Here is a 7,814-nt window from a genome sequence, read left to right on the forward strand (position 1 = left end):
CTCAGCCGTCACAGCGCCACTCTGGCCAAAGGCTCGGTAAAAAATATCACCAGCACAGACTTCAGATGAAAAGAGGCATTTATGAGCAGCGACAAGCTTTCTAACCCCGACGTCGAGAAGCTATGAACTCTTCTTCTCAATATGTGGCTTTGAAATGTTTCTGTGACACTTCTGTATCGCTGATTTAGACGGCTTGGGAGTCAAGAGTGACAGGCAAGTCTATGTACGGAGACTCTTGTAGGGTAGCAGTCTACACAGAAAGAGGAGAAACGGTGCTACTGACGGCCCTGCCTTGTCACGCCCCTCCTCAGTCTTACTGGTCCCCTCTGACTGGCTCCTCCTCCAACAAACATCTCCACCAACTTGACCACCATGAGCTTCCTCAGCTCCATGCAAAGGCACCTTGACTAACACAATTTACCACCTCCACAAAGACTGCCCACCAGACAAACATATAAAATATATATATACACACACACTCACAGACGACGTGCTGACGAATGAGAAAAGCAGACGAGCACCCAATTATGTTAGGAACCGGCCTCGGGGAACCCGACCGCAACACAAAAGTGCCCCCACTCTTCCCACTCCCAAGGATGATCAGCCAAACCACCATCACAAGTTCACAAGTAGCAGGTTTAGTTTCAGAGCACAGCATGGCCCCCAACACAACTAACCAATCAAACTAATCCCCAACCTTAAATTTACCTAAGAAAAGAAAATGGATTAAATAAGACACAGCTCTTACCTATAAGCTCCTACAAAATAAACACGAGAAAATGTTACAAAAAACTAAAGGGCTTCTCCCCCTACTTTCTGCTACTTGGGTAAGTGTTATTTACAGTGTACAAAAGTGTAGATCTGGAAGGTAACTATTTACAGTTTAGACTGCACAGGTCTACCAAGATAAAGACACATCTTAATAAAGTTCTGCAGAACTACTAAAGTAGGTCTACACACAGTTCCTACCTGACAGAACACAGCAGTCAGCACAGCAGCCATCATCGTTGGGAATGAGGAGAGCAAAGGGCGACAGGATGGCATCAGCTGGCTTAAATGCTCTCCACCAGCCAATCAGCCAGCAGCAATCTGACACCTGACCAGGCCAATTAGGATGAACACCACCTGCATCTCATTTCTCAATCACACACACACAGAGGAGGAAAGGAATGATGAACACATGAGAGAAATATACAAGGACTGAATGTGAACATTAGCTTCTGTAGCTAATTGAGTTTATAATGACTCAGAGCTTGGGACACCTTGTATATTAGCCTGTATTATCCCATACATGTAAAAAGCAGCTGTGATGGCAAAAATTAGGCTTACAACATACAGTATATAAAATATGTGACTGTGTGTGTGTTTTGTACATGATTAGTTCATTAACTATGGGCTTAATTATAAATGAGTTATGACTGAACGTTACTATAAAGCACACATGGGCAACATACGGCCCCCTGTGTGGCCCGCGATGGAATTGCAAAAAAAGATTTTTATTTTTTATTTTTTTTACAGTGCACCTGAACGCAACATGCAAGATACCCGCTGAATAAGTGTCCAAATGTTCATGTCATTCTGGCCAATATTCTTCTGTTATAGCATTTCAGTCTGGAATATGGAATATCTTTCAATAATCTTTATGACTAAAAGGCCAAAAGTAATATCATGTGTAAGAAATGGCTGTTCTACATTGAGGTAGAAATTTAAATAATTAACTTGTTGGTTTTGGATTTATTTAGCTTCAAGAGTGCATGTTCGTGTGACCCTCAACACAGGCTTTGAGAATCCCGGCCACTTACTGATACTTATGCTTAAATTAACCCACTCATATTCTGGTTTATTTCAAGAAAAACATTTTGGATAGTGGAAATCCTAATTGGCTGGTAACTTTAAAATCTAGCAGCCATATTGGCAGGTGGTGAAAAAAGTTAATTTCAAGCCCTGCAGGGAGAGTGTGGTGACATAGGAGTGAGTGAGAAAAGGATCAAATATTGGTGGTTAAGACTGAATAATGACATCACAACTGTTAATTTAAAATGAGTTATTCCTCTAAACCTGGCTTCAAATGCCCCAATTTTTTCGCGCTGGCGCCGTTCAGCCCTCAGCAAAATCTGGTAGCGAGGACTTTTTTTGTGGCCCTCTCTATCATCAAAGTTGCCCATCCCTGGGTTACGGCATGACAATATTTGTTCGGCCCCCGGCAACAATCTGGATTTCTCATGTGGCCCCCCATGAAAAATAGTTGCCCACCCCTGTGTTAGAGGGTACACACAGGAGAATACTGTCACAGAGGACTAAGAGATGATTTACCATCTAAGGCAGGGGTGGGCAACTATTTTTCATGGGGGCCACATGAGAAACCCAGATTGTTGCCGGGGGCCGAACAAATATTGTCATGCCGTAACCCATGGATGGGCAACTTTGATGATAGAGAGGGCCACAAAAAAATGTCCTCGCTACCAGATTTTGCTGAGGGCTGAACGGCACCAGCATGAAACATTTGGGGCATTTGAAGCCAGGTTTAGAGGAATAACTCATTTTAAATTAACAATTGTGATGTCATTATTCAGTCTTATGAAAGTAGAGGAGGTAACCACTGCGCTCAGACAGGTGCGTAGTCCAATGTAGAAATGTCACAAATAAATGAGAAGATGGGGACCGCACTCGAGGAATATCGTTTAAATTTTCTTTAGCAACAAAACGTTTTCGGCCGTCCGGCCTTCATCAGTGTGCAAATGTCAGTCTTAACCACCAATATTTGATCCTTTTCCTCACTCACTCCTATGTCACCACCTGCTCTCCCTGCATGGCTTGAAATTAACTTTTTTCACCACCTGCCAATATGGCTGCTAGATTTTAAAGTTACCAGCCAATTAGAATTTCCACTAGCCGAAATGTTTTTCTTGAAATAAACCAGAATATGAGTGGGTTAATTTAAGCATAAGTATCAGTAAGTGGCCCGGGATTCTCAAAGCCTGTGTTGAGGGTCACACAAGAACAAAAATGCACTCTTGAAGCTAAATAAATCCAAAACCAACAAGTTAATTATTTAAATTTCTACTTCAATGTAGAACAGTCATTTCTTACACATGAGATTACTTTTAGCCTTTTGGTCGTAAATATTATTGAAAGATATTCCATATTTCAGACTGAAATGCTATAACAGAAGAGTATTGCCCAGAATGACATGAAATTTTTTTGCAATTCCATCGCGGGCCGCACAGGGGGCGCCCGCGGGCCGTATGTTACCCATGTATTAACTACACCCTTGAAACATCTCCCTCTGGATCCTCAGACTTTAATGGGTGTGTCACTTGCCAAGGCTTGAAGTGTAACCAGCAGTCCCTCAGTTTAGCACATGGTCTTTATAGCCTTGGCAGCGGACATGGATCAGAGGAATCAGCAGCAAGATGAGAAACTGATAACGAGATCCAAACTGGAGCCAAACCCATCAGAGTAAAAACAGCTGACAGAAGCTCACAGATGGAACAGAGCTTTTCTCGTTATGCCCTCTGAACAATGGCGTGTTCACCACACACACCCATGATCCACTCCCTGACTTGAGGAAACCTGTTTGGTGGCCTCACACAGATCAATCAGCATCCAGATCTACTGGCTCCCAACAAATTTAGTACCTGGAAAGATCTGGTCCAGGTGACATATCAAAGACTGCAGGATACCGTGCCACCAGGACGGTGGCTCACCTGGTAGCACATATGACGGAGGCTCGAGTGGGAATCCGACCCGAGGTCCTTTGCCGCATGGTCATCCCCTCTCTCTATCCTCACCTTTCCTGTCTGCACAGTAGGCATACTGTCCTATCTAAATCCAGGCCGATTTCAGCTATGGGCAGTTGTGGGCAATGCCCACTCAGACATGAGTCTTGCCCACCCAATCAAAAGGAAAATATTGCAACAAGCACAGGCAGAGAGATGACCTCCATTTTATTAGCAGATCCTGCGCTCACTATAGAAAATACTGTTTATTGCATTAGAACACACAACATCTCAGAGGGGGTCACTGAACTGCTCACCTAACTCACCCATGGTGCGAACATTTCAACATTGTGAAGCAATGTAATTAACATGTAGAACAGCACTATTAGTCGACACATAACATTGCAGATAACTAACATCACACATATAGAACAGGAAGTCCTTTAACTAACCTCCCAAAGCAAACACATCTACCCCAGTGCATGCTGGGAACTCCGCCTACAATATATTTATTTTCACCCCTTGCAGGCACGTGTCGTTCCATGGTCACTTTTGAGGTCTTGGGTTTGAGTCTCTCGGTCAGTTTTGAACAGCAACAGCCAGAGGAAAGAATTAAATGCTCTGAGAACGCCCATCTTAAGAAACCAGTGGCTCAGAGAGTTTCATTACTGCCCAGCAGTGTTTAGCTTGTGGTTTCAAACCTCAGTAACTTTTGAGTTTTTAATATATATTCCACCCAAATATTACTTTCTCTCCAAATACTTATAGTTTTAAAGGTATATTCCATCCAAATGCTACTTCATGTTCAAGTACTTAGGTATGTGTTACGGACTAGCAGTCTAGGGGACAAGATGTGTTTGTAGCATTTAGCTATCGAAGCTAGTCCTAACCTGGAGTGTGTGAAAGAGGAGAAAAGAGGGGATAGAAACAGACAAAACAAAGGACTGGTTTCCAAACGAGAAATAATCACTAGAGGTGGGTCAGCTTACCGTAGTAGTAGATTGATGTCATGTAGTAGCTGACTACGTTAGCGGACTTCCCTCTGACAAGGCCTCGACAGCACCGTCTTTGCTCCCAAGAGCAGCGAGCCCCGTCTGTGTCGTTTTCAGTTCAATTTAGGTGAGACATTTATTTACATTCAAATCTTTGAGATTATCACTTTAACCATCAAATACGCTGAACATTGTTGCACTCACTGTATTGTCTTATGTTGGAAAAACTCCACTCAAAGTATGATCTAAAAGTACAAAAGTAAAAGAAATACTATTTGTCTCAAGTCTGCACTCACCCACACATACAGGCACAAGGAGGAAAAACACAGCATAAGTGAATGAGTTTATTTGTTTCAGCACTGAAGATGCTCACAGTCATGTTATATGGGGATCACATCAGTCGGTTTTGTTCCTGCTCTGTAAATAGGCTGCTCTGTGCAGCCTCAGAATCATCGGATGTCCTTAGTGTTGCTAGCTTCCCGGTGTAGAAAACAGAAAGGAGGGTGAACAATAGGGTATTGCTTTGTGTTTGTAGTACTGATATCCCCTCCCTGTGCTCCTGCTACCTAAAGATAGAGAGAGCCCAGACCTCCGAGGTACAGAGTAGAGGAAGCAGCATTCAAAACGTTGTGCACGAGATAGAGGACGAGGGAATGAGGGAAAGGAAGGGCGTAACTAAAAAAGCAGAGGGCGAGAAGTTTGGGGGAATCTGAACGTAAAAAGGTTGTTTTGTGGAGAGAGAAGTGTTGAAGGCTGAGAGAAGGAGTTGAGTTTTGTTATGGAACATTAACACTAAAGCCATGCAAAGAAAAGCTCGTGTTTTGACATGCACACAGCAATACAAGCTAAAAGCATAGAGCAGGAATCCCCAGCGTGGTTGAGAAAGACGGATCAACCCCCCATGGTTTGTCTGTCTATTTACAGAAGAGAAGAGGCGGATCTGGATCTGTGGTGTCCTTCTCCTCAGGCCTGGCCTACACGCACGGTGATCTGTGGTGTCCTTCTCCTCAGGCCTGGCCTACACGCACGATGATATGAAACTGACAAATATCAATAGAAGAGCATATTCCCTCTCCAAAAAGAGGCTAAGTCTACATTCTTAAATTACTGGTAAATCATTCTTTTTTTCTCCAAACAGATATCACAAGTTCTCTTTCCCTCTCAGAAAGGGCAGGGAAGAGAGAATTTGTAACTCGTCAATGTCCACATAATTCAGTTAAAGTCAGACAAACAAAGAAACAAAAAATAAAAAACTTTTTCATCAAATGTCCCATTTTACGAACACACAAGAGGGTAATAAATAACATTCAACTGACCTAACAGCTTCTTTCATATAAATAGCCAAGTTATAATAAATTAGGAAATCAAACATTGAGATGAACAAACATGGAATAAATAAGGACAAAATTACAAAAATATCCACAATTGCATTTAACAGATTTGTTTTTGTTTTTTTTGTCGTCGTTCCTCTGACTCCTACTGCTGGTAGGTGAGACTAAGAGAGAGGTATACATGGAAAAAGCAGAGACAAAGTGCTGCAGATAACAGGATGACGAACAGGAATGTTCGGATCATTAGGTCAATCAAACAAAGTCATACATGATCATGTAACAAAAATACAGGGAGGAATTTAAAAGAACCGCATATGGCAGGCGCAGGTTTTCCAACCTGGCCCTATGATATCTAAACATAGTGTCACAACTAGACATTTCATTGTTTTTTTTTATATAAGAAATGATATCAGTCTGTACAACAGAATAGATCATTCATTTGAAACACCCACCCGCATCCCTCCCTCCAACCCCATACTATTGTATCATTTCCCCTACTGCCCTGTTCTGCTCTCACCTCGTCCTCCCTGAAATCACAATTCCAGTCCATGTTGCAGCAATAGCATTGAGTCTCATAAAGTCATTTAGACAGTTAGTATTTTAAACCCATTGAGTCTCATAAAGTCATTCAGACAGTTAGTATTTTAAACCCAGTTCTTCACAAAGAAAGTACATTAAAAAGCAAACAATACAATCCAGCAAGCGTCCGCGTCGGCTGTTTGGGCTATCCATAAAACTCCTCCCCCTTCTCTCCTCCTCTGGATCGGTCAGTGTGTCGGGTGTGTCCTTGTGTCTTTTTCTTCATGTTGTTGTTAATACATCCCAGAGTTTTTCTGTACATAATCTGTACCTGTGCATGTATGCATGTATTCTGTCTTATGTGTGCGTTGTCTGTGTAGCTTATATGAGAATAGTGTTGTCAAATGCTTTCTTTATAATTACTGAATGCTCACGCAGGTCAGGAAAGAGGAAAGGGTAGATTGGCTGGAGGACTGTGCGTTATTGTTGCCACTGATATGTCTTTGTACGTGTGTGTGTATGTGGGTATGAGTTGTGTGTATGTGTGTGTGTGTGCGTTGATGAGGGGATACTAAAGGTATTTTCTTCTAGAGGTGGAGAAGGGCGGTGCCAAGGGAGGTGAAGGTAGAAGTCTGCATGAAGGGGTCTGTTTCCATGGAAACCCCCCTCCCCCCTGCGCACCTCTAAAAGCAGTCCTCCATCAACAAATGTCCGTCTCTCGGCACGCTCGGGGGGGGTGGGGTGGAGGTGGAGGTGCGGTCGAGGGAGGGCGAACGGAGCGGGGAGCAGGAGGAGGGGCTTAATAGGTTTTCTGGATAATTCCTGGTATCAGAAACAAGTCAGGTCATCACACAGGTTAGCATCAAAAGGGAGCAAAGACAGAGCCACAGGTGTTCCGATACAGTGTGAGACAGCACAGGGTGTTCAGATACAGGGTGAGACAGCACAGGGTGTTCAGATACAGGGTGAGACAGCACAGGGCGGTGGTGATGATGGGCGACGTTGAGGAGGGGGTAATGATGGGGAGAGTGGAGGGTACTGTGTGGGTGTGTACATGTGTGGGTGGAGTATGCTCTTTGTAAAATATCATTTTGATTTCTCTTAATATATTTCTATCTATATAAAGTCATTTTTATACAAAAATGTCCATAGATGATTATGTACATCTAGCTATGTACAGATAGAATACTCTCTCTGTGCGAGATGCCACTGGCAAGATAGTGATACTGGATGGGTTTTTAGCGCTGGCTCGA

Source organism: Poromitra crassiceps (genome assembly GCF_964638095.1).
Source record: "Poromitra crassiceps genome assembly, chromosome: 18".
Taxonomy (NCBI): domain Eukaryota; kingdom Metazoa; phylum Chordata; class Actinopteri; order Beryciformes; family Melamphaidae; genus Poromitra; species Poromitra crassiceps.